At 41.5% G+C, this 11,921-nt stretch overlaps 1 pseudogene; it reads right to left on the minus strand.

Moving 5' to 3' along the window:
- Window positions 1–1,054: 1,054 nt before the first annotated feature.
- On the minus strand, window positions 1,055–1,897 carry LOC122119047 (annotated as a pseudogene).
- Between the last annotated feature and the right edge of the window lie 10,024 nt (window positions 1,898–11,921).

Genomic DNA, 11,921 nt, shown 5'->3' on the forward strand with positions numbered 1-11,921 from the left:
TGGACTCCAAGTTCAACAAACACAAGTTATTCTCTATGTGCTCCCAGTGTCCCTATGAGGCTTCTCAACAAGCTGTTCATCTTTCCTGTTTAGATAACATTAAACACCATTGTTTTGTTAGGTCAAGAATAAAGATGAGGGGTGAAAATAAACCTTTGCCTTTAAATAGTTTATTATCCTCAACCCCAAACTAGGAGTTAAATTAGAAAACATTTTGTTGTTGTTGTTGTTGTCTCCAGAGCGATTACTCCATTACTGGTGAAGTGTGGGGTATACTCCCAGCCTCCTCCATGCCCTGCTGGACCACAGCCAAGGCCACCCTGGGCCTTCCACTGGGCTCCATCCTTGAAAAGCTGCCTAATGGAGGGAAGTCAGAAAGATCTGCATTTACAAGTTTCCCAAAATGTGCTAGAACTTTTTTGGTCAGTTTTATAGAACTTTCTTGGTCAGTTATATTCCACCTCAATGTCTCCAGTATTTTCCAAGCAGATCAAGTCACTTGCAGATAATGAAGAAGCTTTGTGGCCCAGGGGTCCATGCCTTGGAATCAGATAGTTCCAGGAGGGCCAGGTCTCATGTATGGTAGAGATGTCCTGTCCAGGTGACTGGAGTTTCTGACTTTCCTGTTCTCCATGAGGCCTGAGCAGGGCGGAGGGCAAAGAGGTGTCTTCTACAATAGCCACTGAAGTGAGGGAGGCAGAAGGTCAGCTGTTCCAATGGGCAGATGTGGAGAGGATTCTAGAAGGGGATCAAATCCGATGCTTTGGGCAGGAGTATCAGTTATTTTTACAGAAAGCAACAGAGAAATTAATTTTCTTTTCTGACTACTGAAAAGTGGAAAGATGCTCAAGTTTACCATTTAAAGGAACAATAAACATTTCAAAAATCTCTGTCTAAACTTTGGTTTTCTTAAAAAAAAACACACACACACAAAACCAAGTCATCACAAAAAGAAATATAAGTTGAGGCTGTAGGCAGGTACTGTTCTGTCCGTGGCAGTCTTTTGTGCAAAGTAAGGCGTATTAGAGCTCCAATTTAACTGATGCAGTGGGGTTTACTGCCTCTGCATGCCGAGGCAGTGCACGTCATCGGTGCCCTTGCTCTTGAAGCCTGAGAGGGGCTGACCATACTTGTCCACGCACCAGCAGAAGTCCTGCTTTCTGCCTTTGGAGTGGCTACACTGCTTCTTCTTATAAAATCCTTTCTTGTCCCAGTTGGGGATCTGCACACCCCTGGGACTCAGCACATTGAGAAACTTCAGGTGATTCAGGGTGTCTTCCATCTCTCTAAGGCAGGGACCATATTCTGTGCCCCGTTTGGACTCCGAGGAGAAGGTCTGGGTGTCCATGTTCTGGGACTCATAGTCAACTTTATAGCGCTGGTTGTCCTTCGCGTGACCTTTCTTGATGGTGTCCAGCTTTGCATGAATGGAATGGAACTTGGAGTCAGGCACCCTATGTGTGCAGGGCAGGGCATGGCTCTCCACGCTCCCTGTGCCTCGGTCCTTCTCCGACTCACTAGTATTTCCTGAGGCGGAGGGCACCAGCAGCAGGTAAGCCTCAGCTGGCCGGGATGCTGGCATTGGGGGAGAACCCGCAGCCGTCCAGTAGCGCCTGCAGTGGGCACGGCTTGCCCAGTGGCAGCTGGCAGCTGAGCCCCTAGCTGCAGCTGCAGCGTTCGGTGTAGACACCGCACGGCTGGCCCTTGCGCAGAGCACATGTCAGGCAGCAGGCATAGCCTGGCTCGGGCACCAGATCGGCACACCCCTGCACTGAGCCAGCGCGTTGGCATCACAGGGCTCTCAGCGTAAGATGGGACCCTCGTCACCGGCGGCCTGAGGAACAGAGCCAGGGCGGTGAGCAGAGCTGCACAGAGTGCGGGGCGCCGCTCGATGCATGGCGCCTGTCGCAGGGGCCAACTGGAGTAAGCGGTTACTGGGTCTAGGCAGGCGGTGTGAGATTGCAGGATCTGGAGCGCAACTACTGGCGCTCGGCGTGCAGCTACCCAGCTCGCACCTCAATACCTATAAGTTCTAATATCACCCTTTTTCTGTGTTATAGTAGTTTGGCTGATTTTAATATAGTTAATCTATTTTGAGTTGATGTTAGTGCAAGCAGAGATCCACTTCTAGTTTTCTGCCTGTGGATGTCCAGTTTTCCCAACACCAATAGTTGAAGAGGCTATGATGTGTGTGTGTGTGTGTGTGTGTGTGTGTGTGTGTGTGTGTGTGTGTGTGTGTGTGTGTGTGTCTGTGTGTCTGTGTGTCTGTGTGTGTTGGTCGTGGGGCTTGAACTCTGGGCCTCGGAGCTACCCCTTTGCATTTCATCTCCAGGCTAGTACTTGAACCACAGTTCACTTCCCATTTTCTTGAGGTTTATTGGAGCTAAGAGTCTCATGGACTTCCCTGGCCCTGCTGGCTTTCAACAACCATCCTCAGATCTCAGCCTTCTGAGTAGCTAGATTAAAGGCATGAGCCACAGGCACCCAGCAAGGCTATGTTTTTTCCACATTACATCTTTTGCTCTTTTGTCGAATATCAGATGATTGTAAGTATGTAGTTTTATTTCTGGGTCTTTTCATCTTTTCTAATACGTTTTTTATTGTAAAAATAATGTACAAAGAATTACAGTTACATAAAGTAGGTAATGAGTTCATGTCCTCTCAAGCATTGTTACTTCCTCCTTTGTTTTTCCCCTACCATCCCTACCCTTCAACCTCCACAACTACTCCTTTCCATCCCACCTCCCCACTCCCTGCATAAATTGTAAAGTACGTTTTTGAACATAGTGTCTTGATCTCATTGTTCAAATGGGTCAAACTGTATCCCTAGTTAAGCATTTGTTTTTTCCCTTCTCCCCCCAAAGCTAGAGAAATGTATATACAAGATACAGGGCATCGACATCAAAAAAAAAAAAAAAACACACACACACACAACATAGGTTACAAGATTGTGTCGAAGAATGATGATTGTTGATTTAATTTGATAAGTATTCTATAGCTTTTAATGGTAAGCCTTATTAACTCAAAGGGGGAGCAAAATCATTCAGAATAGTGGAATGTGGCTACCACTCATTTGATGTGTGTGGATAGATTATGATTAATCAAAGTATATCTATTAATTCCCAGTGGTAGACTGCTATGCTAACTGGGAGGAGACTTTGTTAATGCCAGGCATTTTAATACTGGTAATGAAGCAGAATATGAGGGGAGAGCATTTGCTAAGGATGTAACTTCCTAGGCTCATACTAAATACATTGAAGTAGAATGCTAAGTGCTGATCGACTGAGCACCAAATTTTATTTGTTGACTTATTTGTTTTGTGAAGTCCAGGGATTTGAACCTAGAGCCTGGGTGCTGTCCCTTAATTTTTTTTATCAAGGCTAGTGCTCTACCAGTTGAACACAGCTTCATGTCCATAATTTTGGTGTTTAATTGGAGATCAGTCTTTCCAAATTTCCTCTTTGGGCTTGCTTCAAACCTGATCCTCAGGTATCAGCCTCCCGAGTAGCTAGCATTCCAGTTGTGAGCCACCAGATTCTGGCTAGAATCACATTTTAAAAGTATATAGGTGAATCAGATGTGTCTAGGTACTATTTGAGCACTTTGGTTCCAGTGGGTCATGTCAGATTTAGAATAACATCAGAATTTTTCTCCTTGTAACTCGCAGCATCCAATATCTATATAATTTATTCTGATCTTCATGTCTGATCTTTTTTTCTTCATTGTACCTTTTTTTTCTTACTTCACAAGCAAGCACATCAGTGATGTTTTCCTTTTCTGAAGCAAGTTACGTCCTTTCCCATCACTGAGGGATGTAGTTGCTGCTCTTAGTGCCTGGAGTACCTGCTTCTAGTTAATTGCATGGATGATGGCTCTCAGGTTAACTATCTCCTCCTCAGGGATATCTCCTCACATACCCGCTGTGAAATTGTTGCCACAAAACTACCAATGTCATGTCTCTGATTTACAAAAATTATCATTATGATTTCTGGTTTTCTTTTCAGCATGAAATTGATGAGGAGAGAGCCACATTCACTTGTTTCTCCAACACCTATAATAGTGCCTGGTCCTTAGTGCTCAGGAGCCTTGCATGGGGATCAGCCTTCTCCAGCTCAATTTATCCTAGATTCTGGTCAGGACAGCTCTTGAAGCTGATATCTGGTGGCTAGCAGTCATTCCCTCTCATTCTTTGTGCCTTTCTGTGTTGTTGAATCCACTTCAGAGAAAGATCAGTGCCTGACACCTATTTGCTGTTATGGAAAGATGGCTATGACACCATACAAGTTATGGGCATTGTTTTGTGAAGCTGTGTGCGGAGATGCATCCCCACACAAGTTCTCAAAGGCAAGTGTCTCCCATGCCCAGGAGTGCATTCCACAACTCAGCATCCAAACTATCACCTACTCCCTAATGCACTCAGTGTATATTCCCATTTCCTTTAAAAAAAGAAAAATCAAGATATGCCTTTCATGATTTGTCATTGAATTATTGAAACAAAGTATATAATTTGGGGGCTGGAAAGGTGGCTCAGTGGTAGAGTGCTTGCCTTGCATGCATGAGGCTCTGGGTTCGATTCCTCAGAACCACATAAGCAAAAAGAAAGTAAGCTAGAAGTGGCCCTGTAGCTCAAGTGGTAGAGCACTAGCCTTGAGCTGAAGAGTTGAGGGATAGCACTCAGGCCCAGAGTTCAAGCTGACAACTAGGCACCCCCAAAAAGTATATAATTTTATGTATTTGTAAGTCTTTGTCCATCTCTCTTGAGCCCTTGACATATTTCTATGTGTTTGCAGCTTGGGAAGGGAAATAAGGTTTAATTCAGGATAGTCAAAAACATTTTGGGAGGGAATGCCAACTTTCCATCTGATGTTCTACAGATGTCCATCTTGGCACAGGAACTGAGTAGACTGTCATAGCATAAGAGGCTTGTCCTGACTTCTACTGACTTTCCTCTGGGGTCACAGAGTGTGATCCAACTGCATACGTGTCGCTTGGCTACACTCGAGGGACCAGGTCTCCTCTGAAAATCTAATGGCATGGGAGTAAGAGAAACTAAAACTCAGAACTCAGCTTCCCACATCACTAGGATTACAGGCCTGAGTCTCATATACTAACTCATAACCGCCTTTTTATACATCGTGTAGCCTGTTTCATTATATTCACCTCATAGACAGATATACAAATATATGTTTATATTTATTCATCTATTTATAATCAGTGTTACATCTAGAAACACAAAAATATGTATTCATATAATTATAATCAAAGTTATATTACCGCTTTCCCCAATAATGTTTTACACTAATATTATGTGAAAAAAATACTTAAGATTGAAAAAGTTAAAAGCCCTTGAAGTATGAAAAATCATATTCGATCTTATATATCATATAATATACTATATAAAATGTAATGAATATAACATGTATTTCCATATAACTGATTTAATTGCTTCCTGATTTTGTTTGTCCATCTATGTAAACCTTCTTTCTTCTATTGATGATGGCTTATACTTTCCAGTGTCGATATTTCTTATGTATTTTGTCAAATATATTCAGCCCTAAGTAGAATTTTTATGTTAATGGAGCCAATTTTTTCTTCAATATTTCCCAAAGCACAATGAATATGTATACAGACTTGAGCTCACTGTTGGAAGATAGTCCCACATACCAGTATAAGTATTGTAGCATATGTCCCAATTGACAGAACAGCTTTCTAGGTCATCTGATCTGGTATGTCCTAGATCTGTTGTAGCCACCTTATCACCACATGCAGGCATGGCCTGGCTTCCTTGCAACTCCCTGTGCATTTAACCATTCCCTTTATATCCAGTAGGCTCTCTTGTTCATCCCCCTGTCACTCTGTTTTCCCACACACAAAACACATGTGCATGGTGCTTTACATTGTAGGTTGAAAAAAAAACACATTTAAGGCTCATGAATTGTATAACATAACATAAACACTGACATTTTAATAACGTTAGAAAATAACTAGAATGATCATTTTACAACAATCAGGACCAAAAAGAAATATAAAAATTTTCTAAATAAGGGGGGAAGCAATCTCTAAATCTGGATTGTCTTCTAAGTTGCCTTCAGACACAAATTCTGCCTCAGAGTCCTCAAAATGATCTACTTCCTCATTAAAGGCAGTATTTTCTTCCTGAGTCTAGGGAGGGACAGATTTTATTTCTCAACTGGAAATTGGATCCCCAGCAGAAGGACAGATTGGTCTGGATATTCTGTCAGAACAGATTCCCTTTCCTCAACTGAATCTAGACTTTGGACCTAACTTATTGGTTTTCCTGAACATAGACTGTGGTCATTTTCCATTAGCACATATTTACCCTGCACTCCAAGACCAAAACAGTTTTTACTGGTTTGGATGTGATCTAGGTGAATTGTGAACATCAATGGAAGACATTCTGGATCATCTTCTTCCTTGGTGGTATGTGAAGGTACACCTACATAATATGTGGAGTTCAGAACCAGTGGGATGTCCACAGGACTCAAAACCTAGTTGGGTCTTTCTACACATTGAAAAAAGCCTCTATGTTCACATGCTTTCTGGAGTCCAGTGTTGGCTTCCAATCTCCATCAGTCACCATAGGCAACATCACTGATGGGTTCTTTATCTGGAGTTCAGCAGGAAGTTCTCTACAGTGACACAAACATAAGAATGGAAACAGGTACAGGAGTCTTAGAGTACACTCTAGAAGTTAAAGTGTGACTAAACTTCTATGAGGATTTAGTAGGAGAAGCTGTAGAACTTGAGTTTGGACTGAACACTGATGAGAAGGTAGGGTGTTTCTAATGAGTGGTTATGTCCAAGTTCTTTTAAAAAGGGAACAGACATTACCCGGCATAGAACATCCATAAAAGGACATTTTGCCAAGCTGGGTAGTACAAAGGGCCTTTGGCCAAGCAGGCCCATCCCTTGAGACCTAGGATCTATCCCTACTCACAAGCTCTAAGGCATCTAAACAAGGATTATTTACTCTTTTTCTTGGTCTCACAGGCCATGCGTTGCTCCAGCTGGTCCAGAAGAATATGTAAGCAGAACAGCAAGTCTGAAGAGGGCATGTTGAGCTTGTCATACTGTGTAAGTTTTTTCAGGATGTCAAGTTTCTTGTGCTCATAAAAATCATCAGGGTAGATGTCCATCCAAATAGTTAAGATGGAACAATCGATGCTGTGGGCATATTGGTGACAAGGAAAATGAGAGTCTGCTATCTCCATCCTGAGCCTTCTACTATAGACCCTTTCTGGCAGGACTAGAATGTTGGGAAGTGGGAAGAAACTCCTGGAAGCAGAATGCTCCTCACAACCCACTTCTAGAAATTTCTAATACAATACTCCAAAATTCTCCCTGTGATGGGCAGAGAAAGTTGTTTCCCCACTGTATCTGACTTGCTACACACAACCCTCCCTGTCATCAAGGGATTGTGATCCATGCTGGGCTGGTCATAAACGGAAAACCCTGTCATAAAAATGGCTAAAGCAGCACTGAGCGCAGGTGGCTCATGCTTTTAATCTTAGCTATTCAGGAGGCTGAGATTTGAAGATCCCAGTTCAAAGCAAATCTAGGCAGGAAAGTGTGTGAGACTCCTATCTCAATAATCCACAAGAAAACTAGAAGCGGCACTGTGGCTGAAACAGTAGAGCACTCGCCTTGAGCTGAAGAGTGCAGGGACAGTGTCCAGGTGCAGAGTTCAAACCACATGACCAACAAAAACAAAAGTGACTAAAGCGAAAAGAGCAGGTGTATGGCTCACTTTGTAGAGCACCTACCTAAAATGCATGAAGCCCTGAGTTTAATTGCTAGGATTGAAAGGAGGAAAGGATATGAAGGAATGGAAAGAAGAAAAGAAGGAAAGGAGGAATTTTGATATAACCAAATACTGGAAAGATGTGAAGTATTAAATAAAGGTATCACAGCTATTTTATATGAAAAGATACTGATTGTTTACTAAAAGGCAAATTATAGAATGTGGAATTCAGGCTAAAATACATGTACAATTTTGTTTTTCTGTAAAGTGATACATGCTTCTTTAGTTTAAAAGTAGTAAATGAGGTTAAAAAATGGAAGAGTTGTTAGAAATGAATCATTTCTTGTCACTTTTTCTGCTACATTCATCACCTACAAAATTGAAACAATGTTCATCATTTTACTTATTAATTTATTAATTTAATCTTTCATCTTTAGTGTATAGTCTATTGTTCACTCTACCACTTGAACGACAGTGCCACTTCTGGCTTTTCTGCTTATGTGGTACTTAGAAATCGAACCCAAAGGCTCATACATGCAAGGCAAGCACTCTACCACTTAGCCACCTTCCCAGCCCTGAAATCTTTATTTTTTCCTTCAGACATGGGGCTTGAATACAGGGCATGGGTGCTGTCCCAGAGCTTCTTTGCTCAAGGTTAGTACTCTACCATACAAGTTTAAACCATAGTGCCATTCTTGTTTTTTAGTGGTTAATTGGAAATAGCAGTCTCATGGGAACATTTCTGCCCAGGGCTGGCTTTGAACCACCATCCTCATTTCTCAGCCTCCTGAGAAGATAGGATTACAGGCGTGAGCCAACTGTACACTTGTGCTCATTTTTTTTTCCTTTTAACTGTTACATAAGTTTAGTTCCCCCACCTATATACGTGCAAACTGAGATGCAAATTGGCTTTAAATTACAAATTGCCTGAAATTACAAATGATGGCAAATTGTTTTTAACGTTTTTTTAATATGAGAAGCTTGAACTGAGGGCCTGGTTGAAATCCCTGTTCTCTTGTGCTCAAGGCTATCACTCTACTAGTTTGGCCCACAGTGCTCCTTTTAGTTTCTTGGTAACCAGTTAATGAGATAATAGTCTCACAGACCTTCTTACCCATACTGTTATTAATCCTCGATTATCAGATCTCAGCCACCTGAGTAGAAAATAGTTGTAGTGTTCCAGTGAAGAGTCCTAGCCAGAGAATTACGAAGTGTGCCATCACAGTACAGTTTGGCCAGAGAGGGAAAATCCAGTCAAGGAAACAGATCTGAGCACTTGCCATTAGCTGCAGCTGCGGTGGTGGTGGCAACCGCAGCAGCCGAGCCGCCAAAAGAACAACACAGAGTCTGGGACAATGGTGCCAGACACAGCAGGTGACGGGATTCTACTTCAAACCAGAAAGAACTGACAAGTAGCAGATATCTTCATCCTGCAGATCACAGACCAGAGACAACCCAGGAACCAAGACTCCAGCGTGAGTAGAATCCTGACATACTCACTCTTTCTCAGGGAACAGAGGAGGGAAGGCCACCCTTCCCGCCCTCACCCCTGGAGATCTCCATATTTGATATTGAAAAGGCCCAGCTGAGCAGCTAGTTCCAACTCAGGCCTTGCCTTGGGAAAAAAAACAAAAGAGTCATTTATGAGGTCACAGGCACCTGACTTGAACTGCCAGGCTCAGCTCCTCCTTAGGAAAAGTCACCCAGCCCAGGCAGACAAAGCTCTGCCCCGAGGGGAGTGACTTTCTTCACTGGGTAAACAGAGCCAGAGGCTGCCCCTCCCTACAGCAGCCTAAACAATCAAGTGAAATTCAGTAAACATAAACGCTGAGAATGGCTCCAGGCTGGGCTTCCTGAGTGTCTCAGAAGCTACCCCTCAGGGAAAAGCTACAATTTGCTGAAAGGCCTCAACTCTACCCAGAACCTAGCCTCATCACAGCATCTTCAAATTAGAGGAAACAGCCATCTCCCTCTTTTGTGAAACTCAAAGCAGATCTCCCTCTCATTGAACTAGCCTAGGAGGAGGATCACAAAATCCTGAGCATATTTCTGCCTGCTAAAACAAATTGACTTAAGAAACCAATCATGCCACAGGGAAACCAAACACCACAAGCAGACTAGAGACTCCACCAAGAGACTGGTTACAGACACAGGGAGATACAGGATCTTCCCATCTACTTCTCCCCCCCCCCCCCAAAAAAAAAGAACTCTTTTTTGTACCTTTTCTAATTTTTAGTTAAAAAAATTGTTTTCTATTAATCATTTTTTCTTCTCTCCTAATTTTTATTTTAGGTGTATGTGTGTGTGAGTGTGCTTTGTTTAAATCTCTAATGACCTTTTGGTCCTTTTTTCTTTTTTTTTTTCATTCTTTTCATTTTTTCTTCTGTTTCCTTGTTTTTTGTGTGACTTATTTGCTATTCTGCTCATCCTCAGATATATGCCCGTCGTCAAATATTAGACCTTACCCCCATTGTATACACACTTAATCAAGAATTTTATTACTCAATTCAAAACTTCTTAGCCTTAAATAATGTAATAGCAGTATTATCTCTTTAGGCTATATAATTTTTGAGAATTTTTAGTTTTTAGTTTTTCATGTCTCCTTTCTATCCTTTCCCTCCTCTCATCGTATCTTTTTCTTCTCTCAATACCACCTTAAACTTAGATAATTTTAAAGATTCATTTCATAAATTTAATATTTGTTTTTCCCATTTTTTTCTTGTCTGTTTTTTTCTCTCTCCTACTATTCTGTCCAATCCATTTCCCTCTTTGAGATTAGAACTCGGTTAAATTCACTCTCCTTTTACCTCTCCACATTCTTCTAATCCTATTTTTCCTCATATTTGTCCCTAAATATAATAATTTCTGGTTTGACAAATTCATCCTTGCTGTTGTTAGCCCATTAATCCATAGTTGTTTGATGTTGAATAGATTGTATCTGTTGAACTAGATTATATCTGAGTCCTTTTGCCTGTGCAACTACAGGACATTGGTTGATGCATGCCTTTGAAAAAATATTCTACCAGAAAATTGGTGTTACTTTCATATCAAATGGACAGAACAAGCCAGAGAAATACAAGAAAAATCCAAGTCCTGGTATCTCAACTCCCACTCATGATAACCAGTATTCCAGAGGAGAGTTCTCCAATAGCTCAATAAATATTACTGGGAAACATGGTGAATGAACAGATAGAAAACCTGCAAAGGACTCAGTGTGATCATGTTAGGGAGAGAGCAGAAGCAAACCAAAGATCAATACAATAATCTCATGAGCATGAGGAAGCTACTCAAAGGTTGATACAGAAATGTGTGAACAGGTTGAGAACACTCAAAGAGAAATAAAGGAATTGTGTGAACAGGCTGAGAACTGTCAGAGAAATACAGGAATTGCATGAGCAGGCTGAAAAGAGACAAAGAGAATGTCAGGAATTGCGTGAACAGGCTGAGAACAGTCAAAGAGAACTACAGGAATTGCATGAACATGAGGAAGCTAATTAAAGAGTAATACAGGAATTGCAAGGGAGGGATGAGAATAAACAAAGATCAATAGAGGCATTCATGGAATCCATAAACAGACAGCTGAAAGAATTCAGGGAGACCACAAAGGGAATGCTGATTGGAACCCGAGAGAAGGAATGGGAGTATAAGGAAACCATAACCAAACAACTAAGTGATTTGAGAATAAGAACTGAACACCAAATTAAGGAAGTAAAGAAGTCCATACATGATCTGAAACAAAGCTCCCAAAAAGAATTTGAAGACAACAAAACCAAACAATTAGAAGGAAAATGAATGAAAAACAAAGAATAAAGTCTTGACAGTAGGTTAGACCATGCAGAAGATCGAATTTCGGTGAATGATGACAGCCTAGATATTATAGAGAAAGAATGTACAACTATCCAAGACAAATCCAGAAATATGATAGATATATTCAGCAATTGGAAGACACCATCAGAAAGCCTAATCTGAGAATAATGGGTGTAGAGGAGCACCTAGAGAGAGAAGATAGTGGTCTAGGAAATTTGTTTAACAGGATCCTAGCAGAGAATTTCCCAAACATGCAAAAGGATAGGCCTATTCAGATACAAGAAACGTTTAGAACCCCAAATAGACCAGACAAGAGCAGGACATCCCACCATCACATTATAATATGCACAAG

Source organism: Dipodomys spectabilis, unplaced genomic scaffold (assembly GCF_019054845.1).
Source record: "Dipodomys spectabilis isolate Male_0828 unplaced genomic scaffold, ASM1905484v1 ptg000161l, whole genome shotgun sequence".
Lineage (NCBI taxonomy): Eukaryota > Metazoa > Chordata > Mammalia > Rodentia > Heteromyidae > Dipodomys > Dipodomys spectabilis.